A 12665-nucleotide genomic window follows, 5' to 3' on the forward strand; every position below is an offset into this window, starting at 1 on the left:
CGCGCAAGGCGCGGGTCTTAACCTAGTTATTATATAAAAGGTTCTAATGCATGCGTTTTTAGGAAACTGATGTAAATAGTTTTTAGAAAATTGATGTAAATTGTTTTATGATAATAAATACAGTGGTACCTTTTGAAAGGAAATGATAAAGGAAAGATATTATATATGATGTAATTGTTTTTTTTAGTTTTGGAATATTTCTTAAATTAATTTTTTGGTTGATGATAATTAATAATGGTATGCATAAATATAAGAGTGGCATGAAATTATAACTATCTCACAAAACCATGATGACGAAGTTATAATGATGTTGATAATTAATTATTATCCCCTTTATATTAAAGGATAATCATTTAGATTAAATACTTTCACATTATCTTTGACATGTGGTGGCCTCATAAGAATTTGAAAACAAAGATGCTGACAGGGAATTGCCACAAATAGCACATTCATAGTACCATTTTTCTGTTTACACTAACCATTTTTACCTTCACTTTTAATGAAGGGTAAAAGATATTTATACCCTTAGAGTTAACTAATTTAGACTTCTGGTTTAAAGTTGAGGGGTGGGGTAAAGTTTTTGGAATGTGAAATTTAGGATTCTAATAAATATATAAATAAACACTTAAAAAATATAACTTTTTTAAAATAGTTTTAAACATAATTTTCGATTTTCAAAAAGAAATTCAAAAAAAAAAGTTTTCGAAAAATAAAATTCAAAAAAAAAATTATAAAAAAGTTCAAATTTGAAAAAAGTATAATTCAAAAACATAAAAAACTTTTTTTATATTTTTTCTTTTATTTTTTTATATATTTTTTTATTTTTTATTTTTGTAATGTAAACAATGATTTATTATATATATAAATAACAAGGATATAAGAATCTTTTGCCACTTAATAAAGAAGGTACTTTTGAAAATATCCATGTAGTGGTGGTAAAAATAAAAAGTGGTAGCATGAAAGTGGTGAACATGTAATTTCCCCTTTAATATAAAATAAAATTTAAAAATATATTTTATAAATTAATTTATAAGCTTGTATAAATAAATTAAAACCTCTTATCATAATTTAAAACATATGATAAGCCAAGATAAATAATTTTATAAATATATTTATAATTTTTATAAATGATTTATAAAGCATGTATGAATTTTATTAGATATTAATAGTTATTATAATTCTTTATATACAAATATAAGGCCATATACAAATATAAAGTTTTATATAAGAATATAAAATCATTATATCGACTTTAATGAACCTTTTTGTTTACTATTTTTTTAGTTTATAAATATATAAAAATCGATCAAACATTGTTACTTTTTTCTATAGTTTCAACAATTAGTTACCATAAATAATTATTTATAATATTATATAGATTGTTTGGCAAGTGATATATATTAGCTGTTTATAGACTTATTTGTAATATTATGTAGATCAATTTATAACAGTTTTTTAAGATTTCATAAATGATCGACACATAAACAAAAACCTCTTAAAGGACTTTTAAGTTAATATATAGTAGGATATATGGCTTTGATTTTAAGCTCTTATAGATAATTTACAAACTCTTATAATAATTTAACATATACAATAAGCCAAGATAAATAATTTGATAAATGTTCTTATAGATGATTTATAAAGCATATAATATGAACTTTCGAAGATGTTAATAGTTATTATGATAATTTATATAAAATATAATGCTTTTAAATAAGAATATAAAATCATTATATTGATTTATATAAACGGTTGTCGTTTATTATTTTATTATTTTATGTATTTTTAAATATAAAAAATGATCAATCAATTTATATTTCTATAATTTTAACAATTAGTTACCATAAATTATTATTTGTAATATTATGTATTTTATTTGGCAAGTGATATTAATTGGTGATAGGCTTACCTTTTCTTTTTAGATCTAATTCAAATAAATTAAAATTAAAAATCATCGACCAATCAAATTATAACAATTTTGTAAGTGTTCACCTATGATCGACACGTAAGCAAAAATCACTTAAATGACTTCTCAATTAATATATAGTAGGAAGTTTCCTACGTTAATTAGCGAGACGATCGTTTAATCACTGAGAACAAACCGATTGACTTGATAGAAACCGGAGATTAGTTAGATGAGATAACTAGATGGAGACCTGCAATGCTTATGCAGGCGGAGATTGGTTTGATGTTTATGCAGTGTTTATACACTCGGTGATATCTAATACCTACCATTACGGTGTCATAATTCTATACCTAATACCACAACAAAGTTTTGTAGGGTTGTAGGGTTTTGTCCGAATCTCAAACAGAGAAGGTGTTCTAGAGTTTTGTCCGAAGATCATGGTTCTCAAACCTTGCTCAGAGACAGAGAGAGATTCGAGCAACTTGGAGGAGGCTTTGATGGGAGCATCTTCAGTAGTTCTCAAACCTTGCGCAGCCGTTACGGCAGGGGAAGAGTGTTCCACCGAGTTGGAGACGGAGGCCATGGAGGTTTCTTCGGCCATTGGCGAAGAAACGCCAGAGAAAGCGTAAGGCCGAGCTCGATCTAGAGGAAGAGGAGGAAGAAAGCGATGGTGAGATTGAAGAAGACAGGATTGAGGAGAGCGAGGATGATGACATAGATCTATTAGAGGTGCCAGAGTGGGATGTGGACAGCTTTGATTGTTTGGTGTTTTCTTCCTCTACGGAACAATATCTGAAATTCTGAATGTCATCTCAGTTATATAAGTTTTTTACATTAAAACAAAAAGGACCAGTTTGTAAGATCATTTAGTGGGGTCACATATGTTAAGGAATAAATATGATAGAGCCATTAATCAATTAGCCTATTTAAGTGGGCACTATTGTGAATAAGGTAAAGGCTTGGGCATAAATGTTATGAAATATTTATATGTGGATACCTTAAGTAATTTCTAGTTTAATGAAGGGCTGAACTAGAAATTAATTCTCTATATAAAGAGGGTTATTGTCCCCAAAACAACCCTAGCCGAAAATACAGAATCTCTCTATATCCCATCAATAGAGAACTAAAGTCAAATAGGGTTTGCTTTGGAAGATCCATTCCCTAACTTTAGATCCTAAAAGCAATGGATACAGATACGCTTCCGCTTAAGTCTATCCAATCAGAGAATCATATGGTTAAATGATTCATTTTTATGAATCATTGTTGAATTTAAATCAACAATTGGTATCAGAGCACCATATTGATTTTTCTGTTTGGATCTAAAGGAAATTCGAATTTACTTAAAGTTCATAATATAAATTCGGATTTTATTATTGTGTGAAAATATTGGATTGTTGAATCTGATTTTCATTAAGGTTTAAGATAAATTAAGTATTCTGGGATCTGTGTTAGATCTGAATTTTTGGGCATGTTTAGATCTAGATCTTTGGTTGTTATCTAGTGAAAAATATTTAAATTCAGATTTAAATAAAGTTTATGGATTTAGTTCTGGAAAATATTGTTCATAAGGTTATAGCTTCCTGAGAATTTTGTTGAAAATTTTCGGAATTATAGTTTGCGCAAGAATAAATTCAGTTTTAAATCAATTAATAAATTTGATTATGCATCTTTAATAATTTAATTGTTTAATTAAATCAAGATATCGGCCCAAAGGAAGACCTCTCTTGATGAGATTTTACAAAAGAATTATTAAAGGAAGTATGTACGTAAATTCATGGCGAATATTTAATCGGCCCAAAGGAAGGTTGTATTTGGCCCGGGTTTACATATATAAGTATGTGCAATATTCATGCGGATGTCAAATCGGCCCAAAGGAAGGTTTGATGTTTGGCCGAATTGTACATACAACTGTGATGGTGAATACGTGACAATTATATGGATTTTTAACATGTGAATGATAAATCGGCCCAAAGGAAGGTTTATTGTTTATCATGAATTATTGTCAGTATTTGATCATTACAACAAGAGTACCGCTAGTAGTCGATATTACTGTCCAAAGACTTGATATTGATGTTACATTTGGTATCTTGGATGGGAAGCATAATCAATTAAAATTTGTTATTGATTTCTTCGGATAGTGAGTAATGAATACGGTTTTTTTGTTCTCTTTTCAGCTACTTTGTCTGCCAACTTAGGATCCATTCCAACTCTTACGGGTTCTAATTTTTCCGAATGGAAAAATAAAGTTAAGATTGTTCTTGGGTGTATGGATCTCGACCTTGCGCTAAGGATGGACAAACCTTTTTCTCCTATGGATGACAACACTCAAGAATATAAGGCTGTTCATGAGAAGTGGGAGCGTTCAAATCGCATGGGTTTGATGATCGTTAAGGACACCATTCCAGAAACCTTTAGAGGTGGTGAGGAGATCAATGATCTCAAACAGTTCCTTGCCGAGATGGATTTGCGCTTTGCAAGAAGCGATAAGGCGGAAATAAGCATGCTTTTGCATCGCTTTGGTACGATGAGGTACCATGGCAATGGAAAAATAAGGGAGTATATTTTGGAAATGTCCAATATTGTTTCAAAACTCAAGGCACTTAAGACTGAGCTTTCGGCTGAATTGCTCATATACTTTGTCTTGAACTCTCTTCCTCCTCAGTTCAGTCAGCTGAAATCAAGTTATAACACACAGAAGGAGCAATGGTTTCTTAACGAGCTCATTGCGTATTGTGTGCAAGAGGAAGAGAGAATGAAACAAGAAAAGACTGAAAGTGCTCATATGGTTTACACCTCTAAGGGACAGGGCAAAAGAAAAAAAATTGAGCTTGTTAAGGATGATGCTGCTAAGGGTCCTACCCAAAAGAAACATGCTAAGGTTGAAGATACATGTTTCTTTTGCAGGAAGGGTGGACACATAAAGAAAGACTGCCCTAAGTATCACACATGGCGTGCTAAGAAAGGCATGTTCTTTGCTTTGGTCTGTTCGGAAACGAACTTAGTTGAAGTACCTGTAAACACTTGGTGGTTAGATTTTGGTGCTACTACTAACATCAGTGTTTCACTTCAGGGTTGCCTAAGCTATCGGATCCCAACTGATGCTGAAAAACGCATTCATGTGGCTAATGGGAGTCCGGTGCATGTGGAGGCAATCACACATTTTAGATTGTTTTTTTGTTCCGGTCATTTTCTGGATTTGAAAGACACTTTTGTTGTACCGTCTTTTAGACGTAATTTGGTTTCTGGCCCTTGGTTAGACAACTCAGGTTATTCGTGTCTAACTGAGAAAGGAACCGCTAGTTTGTCTTTAAATTCAGAATTTATTGGGACCGGTAAACTTTTGAAAAAACACAGTCTTTATATGCTTGAAATTATAAACTCTAAAGATGAAAGTTTAAATGTTGAATCAAGAGGTACTAAACGAAAGTTCGAAAATGCAAATTCAGGAACTCTTTGGCACCAACGCCTAGGTCACATATCTAGAAATAGAGTTGAGCGTCTCGTGTCAGAAGGTATATTGAGTTCCATAAAGTTCACAGATTGTGATATATGTGTGGATTGCATTAAAGGAAAACAGACCAAGCATAAGAGATTAGGTGCATATATAGCTACTGAAGTCCTTGAGTTGATACATACAGATATTTGTGGACCATTCCCTACGGCTTCTTGGAATGGTCAACAATAATTTATATCATTCATTGACGATTACTCTCGATATGCATACCTATTTCTCATTCATGAGAAATCAGAATCTTTGGACGTGTTCAAAAAGTTTAAAGCTGAGGTCGAGAACCAACTCGACCGAAGGATAAAGTCTGTCAGATCTGTTCGTGGTGGTGAATACTACGGTCGGTATGATGGCTCAGGTGAACAACGTCCAGGACCGTTTGCCAGATACCTAGAGGAGTGTGGTATTGTGCCTCAGTACACCATGCCAGGGACGCCTAGCATGAATGGTGTGTCTGAGAGAAGGAATCGCACTCTTAAGGACATGGTGAGGAGTATGATTAGTCATTCCTCCTTGCCTGAATCACTCTGGAGAGAGGCACTAAAGACTGCAGCATACATTCTTAATAGGGTACCAACTAAAGCAACTGCTAAAACCCCCTATGAGCTTTGGACTGGTCGTAAACCTAGTCTAAAGCACCTTCGGATATGGGGATGTCCAGCTGAGGCAAGGCCTTACAAGCTGTATGAAAAGAAACTGGACTCAAGAACAATTAGCAGTTACTTTATTGGTTATTCTGAGCGCTCAAGGGGGTATAAGTTTTACGATCCCACTGCTAAGAATATCTTTGAGACGGGAATTGCTACGTTCTTTGAGGATATTGATTTTGGGGGAGAAATAAGGTTAAGGATATCAATTTTGAGGAAGAATCGGCTCCAGTACCCATACCGATTCGTATAGTTACTTCTGATGAAGTAAATTTGGATCCTCAGGTTGATAATGAAGTCGTCCCTCCAACTCAGGTTGTCGATGATATCGTACAAGAAGGTCAAAATCAAAATCCTCAAGAACTAGTGCATCAAGATCAAGTTGCTCTTAGGCGATCTACCCGAGTCAGGAGAAATGCTATTCCAGATGATTATATAGTATTTCTAATAGAACATGAGGAAAATCAAACTCTTTCGGAAGATGATCCAATCACCTTCCTTCAGGCTATGAGTTGTTCCATGTCGGATATGTGGCTCGAAGCAGCAAAAGAAGAGTATCAGTCAATGCTGGACAATGAGGTTTGGGAAATCGTTAAATTACCAGAAGGAAAGAAACCCGTTGGTTGTAAATGGTTATTTAAAACCAAGCGGGATTCGAATGGTAAGGTGGTACGATATAAGGCTCGTCTAGTGGCTAAAGGATATACTCAGAAAGAGGGGATTGACTATAAAGAAACCTTCTCTCCGGTATCTTCGAAGGATTCTTTTAGGATAATCATGGCCCTTGTTGCACATTGTGATTTGGAGCTTCATCAGATGGATGTTAAGACTGATTTTCTCAATGGAGACATTGAGGAAACAATCTATATGGTGCAACAAGAACATTTTGCCTTAGGTGATGCAAAAGATATGGTTTGCAAATTAAAGAAATCCATCTATGGGCTAAAGCAAGCTTCTCGTCAATGGTGCCACAAATTTCATAAGGTTATCACCTCCTTTGGTTTTGAGGTGAATTTAGTTGATGATTGTGTGTATCAAAAATTCAGTGGGAGTAAATGCATTTTTCTGGTTTTATATGTCGATGACATACTTCTGGCCACTAACGATATTAGCATGCTGGTTGAAACCAAGAACTTTCTTAAGGGAAATTTTGAAATGAAAGATCTTGATGAGGCATCTTTTGTATTAGGGATCGAGATTCATCGAGATCGCTCTCGAAGAATTTTTGGATTATCACAAAAGAGCTATATCAATAAAGTTCTTAAAAGATTTGGCATGCATGATTGCAAACCAAGAGATACCCCAATCGCTAAGGGAGACAAATTTTGTCTCGAACAGTGCCCTAAAGGAAAACTGGAAATTCAGGAGATGCAAAAGATTCCTTACGCATCAGCAGTAGGGAATCTTATGTATGCCCAAGTTTGTACGCGTCCGGATATTGCGTACATAGTTGGAGTGTTAGGCAGATACTTAAGTAATCCAGGCATGGACCATTGGAAAGCAGCCAAAAGGGTCATGCGTTACTTGCAGAGAACAAAAGACCATATGCTCACGTATCAGAGATCAGATAATATGGAGATCATTGGGTATTCTGACTCTGATTTTGCGGGATGCCAAGATAGTAGAAAGTCTACCTTAGGTTATGTTTTTCTGTTGGCCGGTGGGGCGATCTCATGGCGTAGTGCTAAGCAATCACTCGTAACATCGTCCACAATGGCAGCAGAAATGGTAGCAGTCTACGAGGCATCAAATGAGGGAATTTGGCTGAGAAATTTTGTCACAGGCTTAAGGATTCTTGAGGGAATTGAAAGACCCCTCAAGTTGTATTGTGACAATAAGGCAGCCGTTATGTATTCCAACAACAGTAGGAGTTCGGTAAAGTCTAAGTTTGTAGACATCAAGTACCAAGTTGTTAAGGAATGTGTACAAAGTGGAAAGTTTGCCATAGAACACTTAGGGACAAACTCCATGATTGCGGATCCTCTCACAAAAGGTATTGTACCTAAGGTCTTTCATGAGCATACTGCTCGTATGGGTATTTCGGTGTTTGAGGATCATTCGGTTTAGTGGGAGTTTGTCATTTGGTTTATGTTCTATGTTATGCGCATTTTTCTGATCAGAAATAAAGTTTAAAGTTTTCGGCATACACTTTGTACACTAAGGTTAAGTTGATCTCACTAAAGTAGGACAAGTTGAAAATCGACATGTATAGACCACATTTCATGTGATTTTTTTTTTTTTTGAATGAATGTAAAATTTATTCAAACAAAAACAGTATTACATCAAGTGCTTCTTTGTTTTTATGAAATATAAACTTTCCTACTCCAAAAGAAATAGAATCTACTTCTTCATAAATCTAGTCTTGTCCCAAACCAAGTAATCAGCCCTTCTTCTAAATAATTTCCCTTCCCTTTCACTGCAAGTAGCTTTAGTCTTATATTTTTATCTACAAGCTGTGTCAGAGTAGCCATGGTTTTAGGATCTTCCCCATGCCTACGAGCATTCCTCTCCCACCAAATTGTGTGCATCGCAGCCTGTAGAGTGTATCTGAGGAGGAAAGTCTTGATAGGCGTTAGCCAAGGCTTCGAGACAATCCTTATCAGGTTACTCCAATCAGTAGTGAACATGTCTTGCATAAGACCTCCAGCCAGGTTCCTCCAAACGTTCTCTGAATACCGACATCCAAAGAAAAGGTGTGCGCATGATTCAGATTCCTCATTGCACAGGACACATTCTGTATTTATAGAATTATTCCATCTCATCATTCTATCAGTTGTCTGCAACCTCCCCTTCAATGCAACCCACATCATGAACGAGTATTTCGGAGTAGAATGAGAGAACCATACACCCTTACTCCAATCACAAATCGGTTTAGTATCTCGAATCTGGTCCCAAGTGTTACTTGTTGTAAACTTAGTCATATACTTCCCTTCAGCATGCTTCCAAAGAGTAATATCTTCATCTTGTTGATTCCCAAGTTTACGTATCTCCTCTTCAACTTGATTAAGAATATCCACTCTGTGATTTCTTCTTCTTCTCATTCTCTTAACCTCCGCAACAGAGAAACTGTTAGGAATCCCCAAATCAAGTGGACCTCTCTCTCCGAGTATCTCTATTAACGGACCAAATCGAGACCAATTCTCATACCAGAAAGAAGTGCACTCCCCATTTCTGATTTCCCTCCTGAGAAACTGCTGTGCAAGACCCCTTAACTTTAGTAATTTTTTCCATACCCAAGATCCAGAACTTGTGTTCTCTTTGATCGACCAGAACGAGTTCTTCCTGATCAAATAACACTGAATCCATCTGACCCACAATGATGAATCTGCCATCAATCTCCAAATAAGCTTCAAACCGTATACGTTATTGATTTCTTTCAAAGGTCTCATCCCTAACCCTCCCTCATTTTTGGGAAAGCAAACCTCTCTCCAACTGACTTTCGCTTTGGTTGTTTTGAGCTCAGGACCTGACCAAAGAAATGCAGAACACAGCCTCTCAATTTCCTTTAAGCAACTTCCAGGCAATCTAAATGCAGCCATCCAAAAATTAGCCAGACTAGTGATGACTGACTTTATTAACTGCAGACGACCAGCATGAGATAGGAACCGACCTGTCCAAGAGCTCATTCTCTTCCTGACTTTTTCTACAAGCGGTAGGTAGTCACTTACTGTCATACGCTTTGTAAGTAGAGGCAATCCAAGATAGCGCACTGGCAACTGCCCTGATGCAAAAGGAAACTCCCGAAGAATATCTTCTCTTGTGTTATCTTGAATGCCTGCTGTATAAAGAGTAGATTTCTCCAAGCTAATCTTAAGACCCGAGATGCTTGCAAATTTTTTGAAAACCGTGAGTATCCCTTCTACTGATCTCTTGGTTCCATCCGTGAATACAAGTAGATCGTCCGCAAAACACAAATGCGATAGCATGATGTTTTTACATTTAGGATGATATCCAACCTGCTTCCTTTCCACTGCCTTATCCAACATACCAGACAGCACATTCATGCATATCACAAATAGATAGGGGGATAAAGCACAGCCTTGCCGTAAACCTCTCTTACTTTGGAAGAAGCCGGCTAATTCATCATTCACCTGAACTGAAAAGGAAGCCGTACAGACACAAAGCTCAATCCAATGTATGAACTCCTCAGGCATATTCAAAGCTCTCAGCGTATTCAAGAGGAACGGCCAGTGCACTGAATCGAACGCTTTTGCAATATCAATCTTCATCGCACAGCGTGGGGAGACATCCTCCTTGTGATAGTCTTTGACTATTTCTGTAGCCAACAGTAGGTTCTCCACAAGAAGTCTATCCTTAACAAAAGCAGACTGGTTGTACGATATGCATTGAGGAAGAGTACCCTTTAACCGGTTGGCTATGATCTTGGATATTACTTTGTACAGGACATTGCAACATGAGATCGGCCTGTAGTCTCTCATCTCTTGTGCACTCTCCTTCTTGGGTATAAGAGCTAATATAGTTGAATTTAACCCTTTAGGCAGAAACCCTTTACTGAAAAATGACTGAACAGCAGCAGTGAAGTCTTTACCAATTAAACTCCAGGAAGCTTTAAAGAATTCAGTTGTGTAACCATCTGGCCCTGGTGACTTGTTACTTGGCATCTTGGAGACCACTTCTTTTATTTCCTCCTCTGTGACTACTCTTGTCAGTTTTGTTCTTTCTTCCTCAGTGCAGCGATATGGGATTGTTTTGTTAGCTCCTCCACAGATGCAGTCTCTACATCTCTCGGCTCAAAGGTAAGAAACTCGTTGAAGAATCTCTCAGCTTTTTTCTTTATATCATCCTGAGTAGTAACACAACTTCCATCTGCACACTTAATTTCCCTGATCGCATTCCTGCTTTCTCTGATCTTAGCTGCATTGTAAAATGCCTTATTATTTTTATCACCCACTTGTAACCAGTTTACCTTCGACCTCTGCTTTAACACCTTCTCTTCTATATCTGACACTCGCTGCCATCTTGCAGAAGCCTCTCGTTCTGCATACACATTTTCTGGTGTGGGCATTCTCATCATTTGTTCTTGCTTCACACAAAGATCACTATACGCTTCCTTTACCTTCTTTGTGAGTGATCCTAGCTTACTCTTACTCAGAGTACGCAGATGAGGCTTCAACCCTTTAAGGTACTTTGAAAATCTGTATAGAGCTGAAGTTGATTGGAACAATGGTTGCATGTCCTTCCAATAGTTACCAATTACCTCCATAAATTCTGAAGTTTCTGCAACTACATTTGTAAACTTGAACGGTTTACGTTTCCCAACAGCTTCCGCAGTCATATGAAACCTCCCTCTTAGATGATCTGAAACTCCTCCTGCTTCAAACACTCCATAAGCTTGAGTGCGATTATTTAACCATTTCTCGTTCACCAAAATACGATCCAACTTCTTACTAATAGTTCCTTCATCTCTCTTGTTACACCATGTGAAACGCGGTCCTTGGTACCCCATATCTGTGAAACTGCAATACTGAATCACACTTTCAAAATCTCTCATACCCGAAGTAACAAGACCTGAATCCTGGTAACTTGAGTGCTCTTCTCCATCCAACACCTCATTAAAATCTCCCATAATAACCCACTCTTTATTCCTGAACATTCCAGCATCTTGATGATCTTTCAAATCCCTCCATAACTCTTTTCTTTTTTTCTGCCATATTTTCTCCGTAGACAAACGAGCAGAAGAATTCCTCCTTCTCTCCCTCCAATAGAACCGATACTGTAATTATCTGATCAGATTTAAAAACCGGAGTCAATCTGACCTGAGAATTCCAGAGCACCCAAATTCTCCCCTTCCTATTAAACTCATAGTTATTAATGCAAGACCAGCCTTGAAATATTGATGAAGCTATTCGACCAGCCTTACTTTCCTTAACCCTTGTTTCCAGCAACCCTCCAAACTGTAGACCTTTATTTTGAATCCATTCCCTTACTACTCTATGTTTTGAGCTTTTATTAAATCCTCTTACATTCCAAAAAAACCCTGTCATTGAGAAAGATTTGTGGGGTTCCTTTTTCCCAGCTGCCCGGGTTTCTCTGGAATGACTTTGTGTAAAGCTTTTGATCTTCTCGGGAGTGAAGGTCTGATTTTAGTTGCGCTTGCAAGATCAGGCCAGTGCTCCTTATCCAACCCAGCTATGTCTCTCTTTTGATTCTCTTCTCTCACTTCTTTATTCCCATTCATCCCCCCTGTTTGCTCCTCAATTCCCCCTTCCTCAGTTACATTCTTCCCCCCATTACATTCTTCAATACTCAAAACTTCCTCCATTTCAATTGGTTTTATCTTATCTCCATTCTCATCTACTTCAAGTAAAGCTGAAAATCTTGATGGAGTCAATAGTTTCTCCTGACTGAACTTCAGTGAGCTGGGACTTTTGCTCGCTTTCTCTGGCGTTACATCTGACCAGCTTTCTACCATTTCCCCTTCCTCAATATCCTCCTCTACATTAGTCTTTTGTTCTCCCAGAACTTCCTCATTAGATTCAATAATAACATCCTTACCCTCATTCTTTTTTCTTTCTTCTTCATTTTCTCTCCTAACACCATCGCTTTGCATATCTTCTCTCTCTGATATTATTTGTTTGACTGA

This window comes from Brassica rapa, chromosome A05, assembly GCF_000309985.2.
Source record: "Brassica rapa cultivar Chiifu-401-42 chromosome A05, CAAS_Brap_v3.01, whole genome shotgun sequence".
Lineage (NCBI taxonomy): Eukaryota > Viridiplantae > Streptophyta > Magnoliopsida > Brassicales > Brassicaceae > Brassica > Brassica rapa.